Source organism: Colobus angolensis, unplaced genomic scaffold (assembly GCF_000951035.1).
Source record: "Colobus angolensis palliatus isolate OR3802 unplaced genomic scaffold, Cang.pa_1.0 Scaffold410, whole genome shotgun sequence".
Taxonomy (NCBI): Eukaryota; Metazoa; Chordata; class Mammalia; order Primates; family Cercopithecidae; genus Colobus; species Colobus angolensis.
In genome coordinates, this window is record NW_012117489.1 from 1048721 (window position 1) to 1056775 (window position 8055).

Sequence of the window (8055 nt, forward strand, 5' to 3'; positions counted from 1 at the left end):
CAGTCAAACGGAACCTGTGGGAACTGCTTAGCCACATCATGGTATTTGGAGGCTGTGTATGTAACTGCACTAGGAATGCCCTCTCTTTGTTCTCATCTTGCCTCCAGGCAAAGGCCTGCTCATCTTTTGAGCTGTACATACGTATCACCTGCCCTCCTATGCTGGCCACATCCTCCAGGTACCTCCTCAAACACCTTTTTATACTTGAAGACTTCATGTTACCTACTGTAATTATTTCCCCCATGAGATGTGGAACTTTTCTGACTGCAAAACTAAGCCTTTCTCACTTTGCATCTCCAGTCTCTAGTATCTAGCACAAGTTCCGACACAGAGTGGGTATTCAGTATGAGGTCAATAAATAACTTTCATCACTCTCAAGGCAGTAATAGGAAACAAATGGAGGTTTATAATAATGTACTTACTCAAAGAAATACAGTTTTAAACGTTTACTATGGAACAAATTATATACTTAACAAAAAAGTAAAAAAAAAATGTAAATGATAAAAATTGTTTCAACCCTTCAGAAAAGTAACATGGCAATACCTGTGTAAGAAATCTCAGCAATCCCAATTCATGCTAGGCACAGTGGCTTATGCCTGTAATCCCAGCACTTTCGGAGGCCAAGGCAGACAGATCACTTGAGGCCAGGAGTTTGAGATCAGCCTGGCCAACATGACAAAACCCTGTCTCTATAAAAAATCAATAAACAAGAATTTAATTTAAAAAAAAACTCAGCAATCTATTCATTTTTTCTGAGTGTCAGTCAGAATTTTATCCAAAGAAAGCAGCAAAAGAAGAAAATTAGAAGGTATAGAAATTTGTATTTAAAACATCAAAATATGAGAAAGTATTTATATAGGAAGAAAATGAGCAAAGTATCCCACATAACTTACTGAAATACTATGCAACCATTAAAACTGGTAATTTAAGACTGCATTTTTTAAAATGTTTAAGGTGATATGTGCAACAGTTCATCACACATGTATTTGAGAATGCAAAGTATGTCACTTCTGGCATATTGTAAACACAGACTTTTAAAAATGAAACTATTACATTATTTCTTTAAACAGCTTGAGGTATAATTTACATACTATACAAGTCACTCATTTAAAGTACAGTTCAATGGTAATATGGTTTGGCTCTGTGTCTCCACTCAAATCTCATCTTGTAGCTCCCGTAATTCCCATGTGTTGTGGGAGGGAGTCAGTGGGACATGACTGAATCAGGGAGGCAGGTCTTTCTCTTGCTGTTCTTGTGACAGTAAGTCTCACGAGATCTGATGGTTTTAAAAATGGGAGTTTTCCTGCACAAGCTCTCTCTCTTGTCTGCCACCATGTGAGATGTGCCTTTCACCTTCTACCATGATTGTGAGGCTCCCCCAGCCATGTGGAACTGTAAGTCCATTAAACCTTTTCCTTTTGTAAATTGCCCAGTCTAGGGTTATATCTTCATCAACAGTGTGAAAATGAACTAATACAAATGGTTTTCAGTATATTTACAGATTTTGTTGATGTACCAAGCATCAACAAAATCCATTTTAGAATACTTTAATGATCTCAGAGAGAGCCATAGCTGTCAATCCCCCACCCTGCCCCATTATCTACTCCCCACCACCACTTCCACCTCGGCCCTAAGCAGCCATTAATCTACTTTCTGTCTCTATAGATTTACCTATTTTGGACATTTCATATAAACAGAACCATACAATATGTTCTCCTTTGGGACTAGCTTCTTTCATTTAGCACAATGTTATCAAAGTTCACTCGCGTTGCAGCATCTATCAGTACTTTATTTCTTTTTATTAATGAGTAACATTTCATTGTACAGATATGCTGCACTTTATCCATTCATCAGATGACGGACATTGGGATTGTTCCCACATTTTGGCTATTATGAACAATGCTGCTCTGTCCTTTCGAGTAAAAGTTTCTGCATTGACACACGTTTTCATTTCTCTCTGGTATATACCTAGGAGTGGAATTACTGGATCATGTCATAACTCTATGTTTAACTATTTGAGGAACTACAGACTGTTTTCCAAAGCAGGTGAATTATTTCGCAGTCCCAGGGTATGAGAGTTCCAATTATTCACATCCTCACCAACATTTGCAATTACCTGTTGTTGTTGTTGTTGCTGTTGTTGTTTTATTCAGGCCATCCTAGGTAGCTCACCATGGTTTTGATTTTAATTTCCCTGTGAAGTGGTAGCTCATCATGGTTTTGATTTGAATTTCCCTGATGGCTAATAAAGTTCAGTACCTTTTCATATTTTTATTGGCCATTTGTATATCCTCTTTGAAGAAACATCTGTTCAGATCCTTTGCCAAGAATTTTAAATGGGTTGTCTTTTATTATTGAGTTATAAGAGTTCTTTATATATTCTGGATACTAGTCCCTTATCAGGTATGTGATTTGCAAAATTTTTATTTCTCTGGATACATTTAAAAGAATAATATTAAGAAAGTGAAAAGACAAGTCACAGAGGCTTTCAATGGTTTTTAGTATTTTTAGAGTTATGCCAAACATCCACAAAATCAATTTTAGAACACTCTGATGATCTCAAAGAGATCAAACCACAGAGGCTTGTCTTTTCACTGTCTTAATATTATTCTTTTAAATGTATCCAGAGAAACCTAAATATCATATTTTACTCCCACCACAATCCATATAAAACATACATTAACAAGACTTTAAAAATTTACATTGTATGCTTTCCTCCTTGAAATCATATTTCATTCCTCCTCTCCATCCGAATTTCAACCTAATGAAATAAATACATTAATGCTTAAAGTCTTTTACTGACTTACAAATACTCTATCATACTGCTCTGCAACATAAAATTTCATACATACTTTAAAATTTTCAAATGGCTTTGATTTCCTGTGACCACAAAACTCTGGACTTTAATATTTTTCTTCTAGATTAATTATCATTATTAATATTAAACAAAAAACATGTTTATTGTGATAGTTATTAAATACAAGGAAAAAAATTCATTGGTAATGAATTGCTTAACAGGGTGGGAGATAGTTAAGAGTCTGAAGATTTGCCTGACATCAAAACTATAAACTAGTCCTCTGATGATCAGGACTTTGAAAACCATGGGTCAATATACCATGGTAAGATTACAGATGGAGGAGAGTGGTTTTTTCTAAAACAGAAAAGGATATGGCAGGCTGGTCTGAGTGCAGTAGTGTTTACAACTAATTGATTACAACCAATTACAGATTTCTTTGTTCATTCTCCACTCCCACTGCTTTTGACTGCCATAAATAAATAAATAAATAAATAACAAAAGTAAAGGACATGGCAGAAGAAAAGGTAGGAGATACCCAAACCATGGGTGTGTTTTCAAGGGATATCAATTTTCAGAAAGAATACATCACAAGGTAAGGATCTGGAAATCAACTCTCTTCTAACTTTTGAGGTGTACATACCTCTTGGAAAGTTTCCTTAAGTGTACAGGTTCCCCAGGTGGAAGACAGTTGCTATGGAGCAGCAGTCCCCAACCTTTTTGACACCAAGGACCAGTTTTATGGAAGACAATTTTTCCATAAATGGGGGGCTGGAGGGGCGAAATTGGTTTTGGGATGATTCAACTGCAATACATTTATTGTGCACTTTATTTCTATTATTATTACATCGCAATATGTAATAAAATAATTATACAACTCACCATAATGTAGAATCAATGGGAGCCCTGAGTTTGTTTCCTGCAACTAGACAGTCCCATCTGGGGATGTGTGACAGTGACAGATCACCAGGCATTAGATTCTCATAAACAGCGTGTAACCCAGATCTCCTGCGTGCTCAGTTCACAGTAGTATTTGTGATCCTATGAAAATCTAATGCCCCCACTGGTCTGACAGGAGGCAGAGCTCAGGCAGTAATGCTTGTTCGCTCACTGCTCACCTTCGGCTGTGCAGCCCAGTTTCTAACAGACCATGGTAACAGTCAGTGGCCCAGAGGTTGGGACTCCTGCTATAGAGGATCTTAGAGATGGCTGTGCTCCCTTCATTATGCATAATGAATTCTTGTTATATTACATAAAGTCTCATTTGCTAACACTTCTTTCTATACAGGATAGAAGTGGTACCCTGCGTAGAGAAAGGAGCTTACATTCTCTAATAAATCATAATGAAATAGGGTGGGTCAAAGCAGTCAAGGCAAACTCAAATAACCAAGTAGGGTTGTATTAAGCACTTGACAAAAATACACCCAAATGCTGATTAATTTTATGTTCTTTTCTACTTTTTACCCTAAAAGTTTGATGGTTTCCAATCACTTGCTACACTAGACAGTGATATATAAATAAGCCTAAAATAGCTACTTTTAAAATCAGACTTAAGCTTGACAAGAGCTCATGACTGGATTAATATTGCTTACAGTCATTTAAATGTCACTTTGACAAACTAAATGTTTGTCTTGATGACATCTTCCCCTAGGCATATGGCACTTCCATTAACTCTAGTGTTATCTTTGTTAGAAGCAGAAGAAGATGCCTCATTGTTTTCAGAATATTCATAATTTACAAGGCCTCTCTTAGGTCTTGATTTATAATTGCTCATAACATTAAAGGGAAAGATCTCTGCACAGATGCTAGCCAGTGTGTTTTTTTTTTTTTTAATTAGTATCTATTTCAAAGAACAAAGTGTTCTCTTTGAAACAAATAATTAACGGCAATGATCTAAATTTTAGATTAAAATGTTACCTTATAAAGTATAACATTAAAAAATGATGTTACAGTAAATTTTACAATAGCAATCTGAGCAACTCTGAGAAACTTTGCAAATATGAAATCACGGAAGAATATAAATTCATAATAGTCATCAATTCCATCCAACAAGCATTTAATAAAAACTAATCTTGAATAAGACCCTGTGATAGAAACTGTACAGAATAAACACAATTCAGCCCTTGAAAAGATTCTGATTGCCAAACTGGCACCAACAAATACACAAAGAATTTATAAGGGGACTCGTTATTTAAATATTTATCCCCAAACTTAGTTGTCATAATTCAAAAATACTCTCTAGGAAACCAATCACTTATAAAATCAGCTTAGCACTTAAACAGTCCTCCCTGCCTGCCCTTACCACCAATGGCATTAAAACGCAAACAAATCAACTACAAATCTTGCAAAATAGACAATATTCCACAAGACTGATGAAAATAATTCTGGAAACCTGCTTAAATAACAAGACCACAAAAAATGAGGCTCTCAGGATCCTCTTCATAATTAATAATCAAAGAAGAAGAAAACTACAATTTTATAGATGCTTTAAAAGAGAATAAAATGTATATCAAATAAAAAAATTGAAAAAATTAAAATGGACCCTCTTTATGATTATGCTTATGCAAAGGATAGTGTGTTGTTTTACCATATAAACTGTCAGAAAACTTATTTCCCAAAAAAACTTACTAAATTCATTTGTTTTTTCCTAACAATTAGCACATACCCGCAAATAAACACTGGGACAAACTTTCTTTTGATGATTATCCATTTATTTTCTAAAAGACTCAATCCTAATCAAACTTTCTATGCATATTAACCATAAATTTTTGACCTTCGCTTTCTTTTGCTCTATAAACAGCAGTTTTATACAAATACAAAGTTTTATACCTTCACAGCTACTAGTCCAAAAAAGATACTTACTCAATTAAAAAAAACATCTTTTAAAATATTTTAACAAAGTACAAATATATTCACAACATAATCTGCTGACTAAAGTCTCCAACAAAGTTTACAGTACCTACAACAGAATCTACGGATGCCTACAATAGTTTGTAGATTGATTTAGTTTACAGTTACATCTACTGCTTTAAGAAATACCATTAATACAAATGCATGATTTATAATATACCCGTTATAGCAAGAAAAAAGAGATTTATAAAATAAAATGTCTTTTATGCATTCATTATGCCAAGTATTTAAATGATTACTGTCATTATGACATAACAATAATGCTCTTTTAGTGATAACAGATAGATTTTATTAGCTCAAGGACCATTGAACAGCCTGTAGGAAGTTCCAAAGTAAAATTTGCCTATCCTTTCTGTAAAATAAATGGAACAGTAGCAATCTCTGTGTATTCCTTAAAAATAAACTATGCTGATTCCATTTGTATTAACTGGGCCTTAAGTAAATGAATTGTTACAAATAAAAATAAACAAAATTTTAAAAACTAGTTAACACCACTGACCCAAATTTGGTTTTAATTGTTTGCATATATCTAAGAAATTTTACCATGAGGTACATATTAAAAATTAACAACTATTTCTAACTTATGCATAAGCCAAAATGTTCACTTTTACCATGGAAGCAAAATTTACTTCTGAAAATAGTCTACATAAATAATATGTAAACATACAGAGTTTTGATACAGACTTACATCTTCTTATGTTCCATGAATCCAAATGCAAAAGTCTCCATACTTATGTAAATGAACACATTTTCATTAATTTGGAACATATTGATATTATATGACTATGTGCATACCTATGTACACTGTAAAACAATTTTTTTTTTTTTTTTTTGAGACAGAGTCTTGCTTTGTAGCCCAGGCTGGGGTACAATAGCACAATCTCGGCTCAATACAACCTCCGCCTCCCAGATTCAAGCAATTCTCCTGACTCAGTCTCTCGAGTAGCTGAGACTATACAGGCATGAGCCACCACACCCAGCTAATTTTTGTATTTTTAGTAGAGATGGGGTTTTGTCATGTTAGCCAGGCTGGTCTCGAACTCCTGACCTCAGGTGATCCACCCACATCGGCCTCCCAAAGTGCTGGGATTACAGGTGTGAGTCACAGTGCCCAGCCTGTAAGATAAATTTTCACAACGTTTCTAGTGACAACATACTTTCTAGCCCCAACTGCTGGAAAGAAAATAAAAACTTAATATAAAAACTAACTTTCCTTTTTTAAAACAAGTAAAGCTTTTAAGTGGAAAAATAGAGCCAACACTCCTCATTACAACATGGACTGGGCACTAAAAGGTTCAGAGTCAAAAATGTCTTCATTCCCCAATATAATAAAAGATATAAGAGCATTCTCTCTAGTCTGGAAGTCAGATTATCTTTACTGTTTTGTCTTAAAAACTGCTTTCCAGGGTACAAGATAGCCATGCTGGTTAAATTCCTTCTACTGCCCACTTTATACCTGATGTAACCATATAGATTGGCATCTTGCAGCACCACATCCATGATAACCACTGCCAATCACTTTACTCCAAAAAAGAAGAGGGCACTAAAGGCAATAACCACCCACAGCACTGAACAGGCAATAAATCCCAACCAAAATCATTCTTGATTCAGCCTCTGAGACAGTTTTGTTATCTTGAGGGGATGCCTTCCTGGGCTCCCAATGGCTCTTCCTGGACACTCAGTGGTTCTTCTCATCTTCATCAGTATGATTCCACCAATGCAGGCCCACCATTAGCCTACCTGTGACAGTCTTCATTCCCCCAAATCACATGGCAACAAGAGAACTGTCACCATCCAGGCAGTAAAACTGCTGCAGAGTAATTCACAGAGAAGATGGATTATAACTGCATGGACTCAAAAAAGCAAACAGAAAAATTATGCTATTGGGTCTGATTTTTTTTTTTTTTTTTGGTCTATTGTTTTTAATCCCCTATTCTGAGAAGCATTTTTGGTCTATTCAGTTGTCTTCTCTTCTGCATTGAAGGGTGAAACATCTTCCGTGTCATCATTACTGTCCTGTTGCAACATGGCAGCCATGCACTAGCCCCTTGATCTTCATCTTAAATGGATTCACCTTCAGTGACCTTTTCCCAGTGCCATTTACCCTTGAATTTCCTGTATCTTTCCAGTTACAATTAATGAGCAACATTCTAGCCAGATCTAGGCAGACTAAAATCATGTGCTTGAAGGGACTTTCTGCTGTGAAACCTGGTAACCCAGTCCCCGAGAGCCCTTCTTAGCACCAACTGTGTACACTGTGCACTACTCTTTTGCCTTTGAGCTTTGTGGTCCACTCCAAGCCAATTGCTGAACAAGACACAAAAGTGTCCCCAGTCTATAAGTCTTCCTGG

General features: G+C 35.6%; 1 pseudogene; it reads right to left on the bottom strand.

Annotated features, from left to right (window-relative positions):
- Window positions 1-6940: 6940 nt before the first annotated feature.
- On the bottom strand, window positions 6941-7732 carry LOC105521876 (annotated as a pseudogene).
- Between the last annotated feature and the right edge of the window lie 323 nt (window positions 7733-8055).